Consider the following 8,986-nt stretch of genomic DNA (forward strand, 5'->3'; position numbering starts at 1 on the left):
TAAACATGATAAATATAAAATATAAATAAAGCTCATAAAGTATATTCATGACCCCATCTTATAAAGGATCTTAAGAAAGTAAGTTTACAATTGAAATATTAAATGAATTCCACATTTTTTCATGGGATAAAGAAGAGGTAGCATATAACCGTTTTTTTCCATTTTTTCATTAAAGAAGAGGCAGCATGTAGCCGTTTTTTTAAAAAATAAATAAATAAAGAGCAGCAGCCAAGGGGAATAAGAAGGCAGCACAAGCAGATTTAACGGTCTGCTGCCTGCTATTCCCTCTTCTTATATAGTAATTGAGAACGTAAATATTTTGCTTTTTTGAAAGAAATTTAAATTTATTATAATATAATTTTTATCGATTTAATAATATAATTTTAAATTTATTTCTTTTAAAATATTATAGTTCAATAACTTTGTATTATTTAAATGGTTTCGAATTAGTTGTTGAGTCCAAACCCATCAATACAAATAACTAATTTTATTTTCTCTTTTTGATTTGTATTTTCATCAACTTAAGTAAATTTATGCATACTTAAAATTACTTTGTTGGGAACATGGGTAGTTGACAACGTCTAATTGTAAAAATGATATTTGCATAAGTACAAACTTAAGTTGCTTTGATTTTATTTTTGTTGGTAAGAGATTTTTTTTGTAAGAAATTTAGAGTTAAAAAGTAAAATATTTTTTGTTTTGTTATTTTTCCAATTTCTTTACAATTATGGAATTCAACTAATTTTGAAAATTTTATCGTCAAAACATATTTTAGAGTTCCATATTAACAAAGTAAAAAAATTGCATGATCAAACAACTTTTCAGTCATCAGATAATTCTGCCCACTAAAAGCATATTTGGATAGTTGTTATGGAATTTGCTTCTCCTGACTATTTTCTTTTAATTTATTTGTCTTATTTTCTTATAATATATTTAAAATTAATATATTTTTTTTGACAACTCTTGCATCTCAACTTTTCATATTTAAGATCATAAAATTTAAATTTTTTTTAGTACATTCAACATATCTTTAGTTTAAACACTATAAAAAATTATTTTTTTACTACTCTTAAACGTCATGTCAAATTAAAATTAGAAAAAAATAAATTAAAACACAAATAGTAAATCAATCAAGTTTCCTGAAATCATGTAGGTGTTTGGTCTTTGATAAAAATATATTTTACTTATTAAAATTTATGCAATTGGAGTTAAAAATAAAATTATGTTGTTTAATATATTTTACAAAAAATATTTAAAAATAATCTTTATGTTTTAATGTATGTAAATAAAATTTGAAAAGTGAGATAAAAATAAGTTATAAGCTATTTTCAAAATTTAAAATTTTTATTATCAATTACTAATTTTCAAATAAGATATAGTATTTGAAGAAAATGAATAATTATAACCAAACGGGTCCTACATGTTCATGATTTGAAATTTAAAATTAAAATACGGTAGATTCAAATCATAAAATCCATTTTTGCGGATCTAGGGCGACTACACAAAGTCTTTCATTTTCCATACTTTGTTATTCCTTGCCGCCCACGTCAAAGAATATTTTGAAAAAGATATTTGTTTATGATTATACATGTATTGTTTGGTTGAATTTAGGGTTGTTCAAAATCAAATCAAAACCGATAACTCGAATCAAGAAAAAGTTATTGGTTTAGCGATTTTGATAACAGTTTTGATTTTTTTTCTTATCGAGTTATCGGTTCTTAAGAGTTTGAGGTTTTTTCTTAACGGATTAACCGATAACCCATAGTAAATTAAATAATTATATTTATACCATTTTGTATATAAAGTCCTTGACTTAGAGTTTGGTTTCCTACTTTTATTTCTGGTTGTCTCAAACACTTGGTTATTCTACAATGTTAAAATATTTACTTTTGAGCAAGATTTAACTTGTAAACTCATGAGCATGGTTCATTTGGTTTGTCACCTTGTTTCTAAGTGATTTTCAATATTATTTTTTTGTATCAAATCTTAACGGTTAAACCGATAGCGATCAATAACCAATAATCCAATATATTAATTGTTGGATAACGGTTTAGCATCTTTACAAACCGATAATCAACAAGTCAAACTGATAAACTTCAAAACCGAACCAAACCGACCGATATCTTGTGGATTGTATTTGATACTCAAGAAGAGTTCGACCACATCTTTGTCTCTTTACCAACAAAATAAGAGTTTTTCAGATAGCCAACCAACCGATCTATTACTATTCTCCCATATCTACAATATTTAAGAGAAATATAAAAATATTTTTTGAATGACTCATTCGTATTCTTAAAGTTGGAGGTGAAGAATATATATTTACCATCCTAACAAAGTCACTTTCTTCTTTGCTTGTTTTTGGTGCAAAGCTTGATAAATTTGGTGTGCTGGCTTTCATTCCCTTGACAGGCGCTAAACGTGTAAAACTGCTAGTCATGACTCACCGCTCATCATATCTAGTCATTCACACCTTGCATTTATACACTTTCTTCCTAGCAATTTACACACTCTCAATGAAAAAAGATAAAAATATTATTTTTGATATATATAGAAGGAATTATGATAAATGATAAAACGCTTAAATAACTACTAACTAGTATAACATGAATTCACATAATTTAAACTCGTTTAATTTTTTAAAATAAGACTCTTTATAAATAACATATATTATTAATTTGAGCTCATTATATAAATATTAGTAAATTTCAAAATCTAATTCCGTCTTTTATTATTTCATTCGTTTGAAATAAGGGATAGAGTCTAAGTAGGATTGAATGGAGTTTGAGCCGTTTTTGGTGATTTTTTTTTTGTTTGTACATGATTGAAATTTCAACATTTACATATTTATTTTTTCATATTTGAAACTCGTTTGATATTTTTTTTTGACTTTAGTACTACTTGAAAGTTGAAATTACAAAATATTGGCAAAAAAAAAGATAATTAAATAAATAAAAATATGTTTAATATCTTAACAACTTTATAATGGGACAATATATACAATTTTATCATATCTTGGCTGGATTTTCTCTTGCTTTGGAATATATATTATCATGAGTTGTTTAATAGCTGGAAAAAAAATACATGTTCATTTTTTATAAAAAAAACAATTTTATCTAACTATTTTTACAAGCACTAAAAGAAAAAGTAAAAGGAGGGAGAATATAAATTTACTACTATTAAAAAAGGGCCTCATCTAGTGATTTCAGAATATAAACATTTGGCATTCTTAGAAATTCTTTTCTTTCTAATGAAGCATCACTAAAGAGGAACAAAACAATATTATAAAAAAATAAAGTAAGATATATTTATTAATTGTGTTAACAAAAGATATAAAAGGGCCATTGATGATTATTGTGGAAGTGACCAATTAATTTTCAAAGTTCAATTCCTCATCTCCTTTTTGTGGAAAAAATGACAATGTTAGATTTGGTCAAATATTTAAAGTAATTTTTAATTTTTTTTTATATGATTGACTAGAAGAGTTGAAGCACATATTCATATATTTGTTTCAATCTATAATTTTGCAGGTTTATAATTTAGCAAATTTTGAAAGTTGAAGAAGAAGAAGAAGCAATTCTAAGAGGTGCCTTTTGCTTTTGTGGTACGTACCATATCAAATGTTTCATTTTATTTTTTTACTAGTTTGAGTGTCTAAGTTCATATATCAAACTATTTTCACGAGATATTTATTATTTTTCATCGTATCATTGAAATCGAATAATGGTGAAGGGAGTTAAGTTTTCTATATTTTTCACAAGGTTGAGTAAATTAATAGCGTATATATCATATTATCATCTTCCTCAGATTACACTCGTATAGAATTATACTGAATAGTATCAAACTATTTTATGAGTTATTTATTATCTATCATCATCATGAGTATCAAATAAGGCGGATAAGCTAAGTTTTCTATATTCTTTATAAGGTCGAGTAAATTGGTATGATATACACTATCGTGTCTTTAGATTCCACTTATAAAATTATACTTAATATATTATTATTGTTTATCATAGATATCGAATAACTTTGTCCTTTAGGATTTGAGCGGAGTTTGATTTTCTTTTTTATTGGGTTAATAGTTGTATGTCTATGAATATTTTAAATTTAAATTAGAATATGCAAATGAAACATAGATTTCACAGAATTTTCAAAATTACATTAATAGTACATGTTCATGGAGGAGAATGCTATGTATATTTGGTTTTATTCTGCATTATAATATAATATAATGTCACCTCATCGGATTATTTAAAAGATAATTGAAAATAATTTAATCTAATAAGAACATCTACTGATAATTACGCTAATGATATAAAAAAGTATTATCTAATTACTTATATATATATTAAAAGTATTGTCGATAGAAATAAAATAATTTGTGTTTGGATTATTTTTTTAATCGCGCATGTTAATTTCATGTAGGTTTTAGTAGTTACTTATAAATAAATGGTTTTATTATTGTATTATAAATAAATGGTTTTATTATTGTATTAGATTTGAAGTTTTTTTTATATGATTGACTAGAAGAGTTGAAGCACATATTCATATATTTGTTTCAATCTATAATTTTGCAGGTTTATAATTTAGCAAATTTTGAAAGTTGAAGAAGAAGACGAAGCAATTCTAAGAGGTGCCTTTTGCTTTAGTGGTACGTACCATATCAAATGTTTCATTTTATCTTTTTAATAGTTTGAGTGTCTAAGTTCATATATCAAACTATTTTCACGAGATATTTATTATTTTTCATCGTATCATTGAAATCGAATAATGGTGAAGGGAGTTAGGTTTTCTATATTTTTCACAAGGTTTAGTAAATTAATAGCGTATATATCATATTATCATCTTCCTCAGATTACGCTCGTATAGAATTATACTGAATAGTATCAAACTATTTTATGAGTTATTTATTATCTATCATCATCATGAGTATCAAATAAGGCGGATAAGCTAAGTTTTCTATATTCTTTATAAGATCGAGTAAATTGGTATGATATACACTATTGTGTCTTTAGATTCCACTTATAAAATTATACTGAATATATTATTATTGTTTATCATAGATATCGAATAACTTTGTCCTTTAGGATTTGAGTGGAGTTTGATTTTCTTTTTTATTGGGTTAATAGTTGTATGTCTCTGAATATTTTAAATTTAAATTAGAATATGCAAATGAAACATAGATTTCACAGAATTTTCAAAATTACATTAATAGTACATGTTCATGGAGGAGAATGCTATGTATATTTGGTTTTATTCTGCATTATAATATAATATAATGTCACCTCATCGGATTATTTAAAAGATAATTGAAAATAATTTAATCTAATAAGAACATCTACTGATAATTACGCTAATGATATAAAAAAGTATTATATAATTACTTATATATATATTAAAAGTATTGTCGATAGAAATAAAATAATTTGTGTTTGGATTTTTTTTTTAATCGCGCATGTTAATTTCGTGTAGGTTTTAGTGGTTACTTATAAATAAATGGTTTTATTATTGTATTAGATTTGAAGGTTTTTTTTAATGGTGCATGATAATTGAATTTTCATAGAATTCGTTGTTAATTTGTATAACTAAATAAGATTAACTTTTGTTGACTAGTGGATGTTTATTTGAAAGTTTTTAGTAACATATAATAACAAAAATTATTTATTTATAAAAGACAATATGGAGGATTGCGATTTCTTAATGTGATGCCTTGTGATTGGTATTTCATACTTAATTATTTCATATGATTTACTCATGGTAAAATTATATAAAAATATAAAACTTTTGATATTTTCCACAAATTATTATAAGACTTTTTGTTTATAAGGAAAAATATAGAAATTTAAGAAATTCAAATTCATATTCAAATAAAATTTGAATTATAAGTTGCTGATTTGCAGTCATATTCAAATGGGAGTCTAGGGGTGTGCATTCGGTTTTTCGATTTGGTTTTGCACTATTCGGTTTGGATTTTTTGATTTTTGGTTTTGAAAAGTGTAATTCAATCCGATCCAAAATAAATTTGGTTTGGTTTGATTTTCCTCTATTCGGTTCGATTTTTTTCGGTTTGGTTATTCGGTTATGTCAATAATTAATAACATAACCAAAGTAATAATATTTAATCCCTTAAATATACTTGCTAATATAAATTATAAGTAAAACTTAAAGCACAATATTTATAAGTATACCTATTATAGATGTTGAAACATAAAATTTAAACGTAATCATCATGAAAGACAATAATAAAAAAGGGACAAAAGTGGTTTACTCCAACTTAATTCTAAACCTAAACATTATATATATATATATATATATATATATATATATATATATATATATATATATAATTTGGTTATTTTGGTTTTTCGGTTTTTATTTTTTAAAATCCGAAACCAAACCAAAAAATCAAAAAAGTAATTTATTAATTCAAAACCAATCTGAAAAACCAATCCAAATAAAAATTCAGTTTGATTTGATTTGGTTATTCGGTTTAATCCGAATAGTGCACACCCCTAAATGGGACATAAGAAAAAACAACAATGATCTGTTTAATATAATTTTACAAACAAAATTCGAAAACAGTCAAATATATGCCATTTTAAAAAAAAAATTGAACAAAAATATTATTTTTGATAAATCTCGATTTAAATGAAATAGAGAAAGACTCGAAACATCTCAACAACTACAAAATGCCACCTAATCATCAAACCAAATAAATAAATAATACTTTTGAAGAAACAATTAGATACGCCTTCTTTTTTAGGTTGTCATTTTCAGTTAATTAACTTAATTAATTTATCTACACAACTAATACTAAAATATAAGTGTATATAATTCCTCTTCTAGACACGTAATTAACCCCCAAAAAAGGGGAAACTAACATTTAAATAACATATCTTATATATTAAAGTCATAATCATGTGGGGGACAAAATAGAAGTCCTTTATATTTTTGGGTTTCTGCATGTGACACATCTGTCCCTTTGGACAAATTAAATTTATATATAGTTGTTAGGTCAGTCTATTTTGATATCGTCATTTAAATTAATTGAATCAGTAAATATTAATTAAAAAAAAGTTATATTAGTCACGGCATTTTCGTTTTGTTTAACTTTAATAAAAAGTGTCTTTATGTTTTTATACTATAGTTTTTTTAATATATTTTTAAAATAATGTTATGGATGGGTCGTTGGTTCCTTAAAGATTGGGATACCACGTAGTCTTCAACGTGCCTCCATTTTAGGACTTCCTTCCACATACAAAAAAGCTAATGACGCGTTTTTTTTTTCTTTTCTAAAAAGAAAAATAAATTGTATTCTGATCGGAAAATTTTAATAGCTCTGTTGGTTGAGTTGAATTTTCATTTTATTAGTAAAAATTTGATTTTCTACGTTGTAATTCCCTTCCCTTATCCCATACAACAAAATAAATTATATTTTAAGCTAATAGGGGACGGAATTATAAGGTGATAAAATCCTCATTAAAGTGAAATTGTTAAATTTTAAGCTATATTTTTTTAAAATCAATATTTAATCGTGAAAATTAGTTCAATTTGGATTCTTAATTTTAAAAATAGCTTATAAAATATTTTTTCAACTCTATTTTCATAAAAAAATTCAAATGGAATATTTTTTCTTCTTACACAAAAAAATATAATTAAAATACAATTTTTGCCTTTATTTTAAATTTTTTTGAATAAAATAAAAAATATTTGATTTCTGTGGCCCGCGTTAGTAATTCAGTACAAGTGAAGTTCCTCGTGTTCTTCTTTTAAGACTCCAAACAGATATTCATGGCCCGCCCACCTTCACATAATTATTTATTTCTTTATTTATTATTATTATTGTTTTCCTTAGCTTAAAAAATTAATCCACTTTTTGGGGATTATTTATTACTTATAACTCACGCAATTTATTTAACCAATGAATGGAATTTACTTACCTAGTACGTATGATTACGTGTAATGAAAATAAAAATAACTATAGTATTCGTCTTTAATCATAAGTTTTGAAATTTAAATTTTATAAATTTAGTTTAATTAACTAAATTAATTAGAATTGTTTTACGCCAATTAAATTAGTTAAACATCAAAATGAATATTTATCGTGTAAAAATCTTTTTTTTTTCAAAGTAATAATTGCAGTGGCGTCGCATTTAAATTTGCAACTATAGAAATTAATTAATGGGATAAAGAAATTATAGGGCAGGAGGGTTAGGGTAGGTTAACTAGTTGATGGTTTATTAATTGATTCTTCTCCTAAAAAAAGATGCACCTATTACGTGAATTTTTTTTATTTTTTTTGTGGTTAGCAATAATATTTAGTAAAAGTAAAGTCTAAATAGGGTAGAGTATATACAAATTTTATCATAATTTTATGGTGGTGGAGAGGCTGCTCCGAAAGACCCTCAGCTCAAATAAATCAAATCCACCCTCAGCTCAAGTACATCAAACCCAAGTAAAAAAAGAAAAAAACAATAAAGAAAACACATATCCAATATTTTTTCGACTTACATCCTCTTTGTGTACTCTTCTGCAACCAATCTCTCGCACCTCCTCTTCACATATTTAGAAATAAAATACTTTACGAATTATTTCTCAATAAATACTTTCTTTATCATATTAATTCATTATTTCAACAATAAATTTGAAATACATATTAAAAGAAAAAGAATTTCAAGTTTCTATTCACAATATTTTAACTATATTTTCATATTTAAATAAACACAATTTTAACTTTTCAATATCTTATTTTCAACCTAACTTCAAATATCCATTTTTCTTTTATTTATCAATGAAAATTATCAAACACCTACTAAAATCAACAAGAATTACAGTACAATGAATATAATTCCTTAACCCTCAAATAATAATTTCAAAATTCTACAACTTGACTCCAAAATCTATAGCTAAATTAAAGCTAGAAAATCTCTAGAACTTTGAATACGAAACACAAATCTTGTAAGGAAGCGCTTCCTTTGCTAATAGCAAA

At 24.7% G+C, this 8,986-nt stretch overlaps 1 protein-coding gene across 1 annotated transcript in view; it reads left to right on the forward strand.

Moving 5' to 3' along the window:
- The window catches only part of LOC125824606 (suppressor protein SRP40), a 63,508-nt gene that overhangs the window by 25,742 nt on the left and 28,780 nt on the right, over positions 1–8,986 (forward strand). The window lies entirely within an intron of this gene.

The sequence above is a fragment of the Solanum verrucosum genome, unplaced genomic scaffold (assembly GCF_900185275.1).
Source record: "Solanum verrucosum unplaced genomic scaffold, falcon-dt-bn FXZP01000022.1, whole genome shotgun sequence".
NCBI lineage: Eukaryota > Viridiplantae > Streptophyta > Magnoliopsida > Solanales > Solanaceae > Solanum > Solanum verrucosum.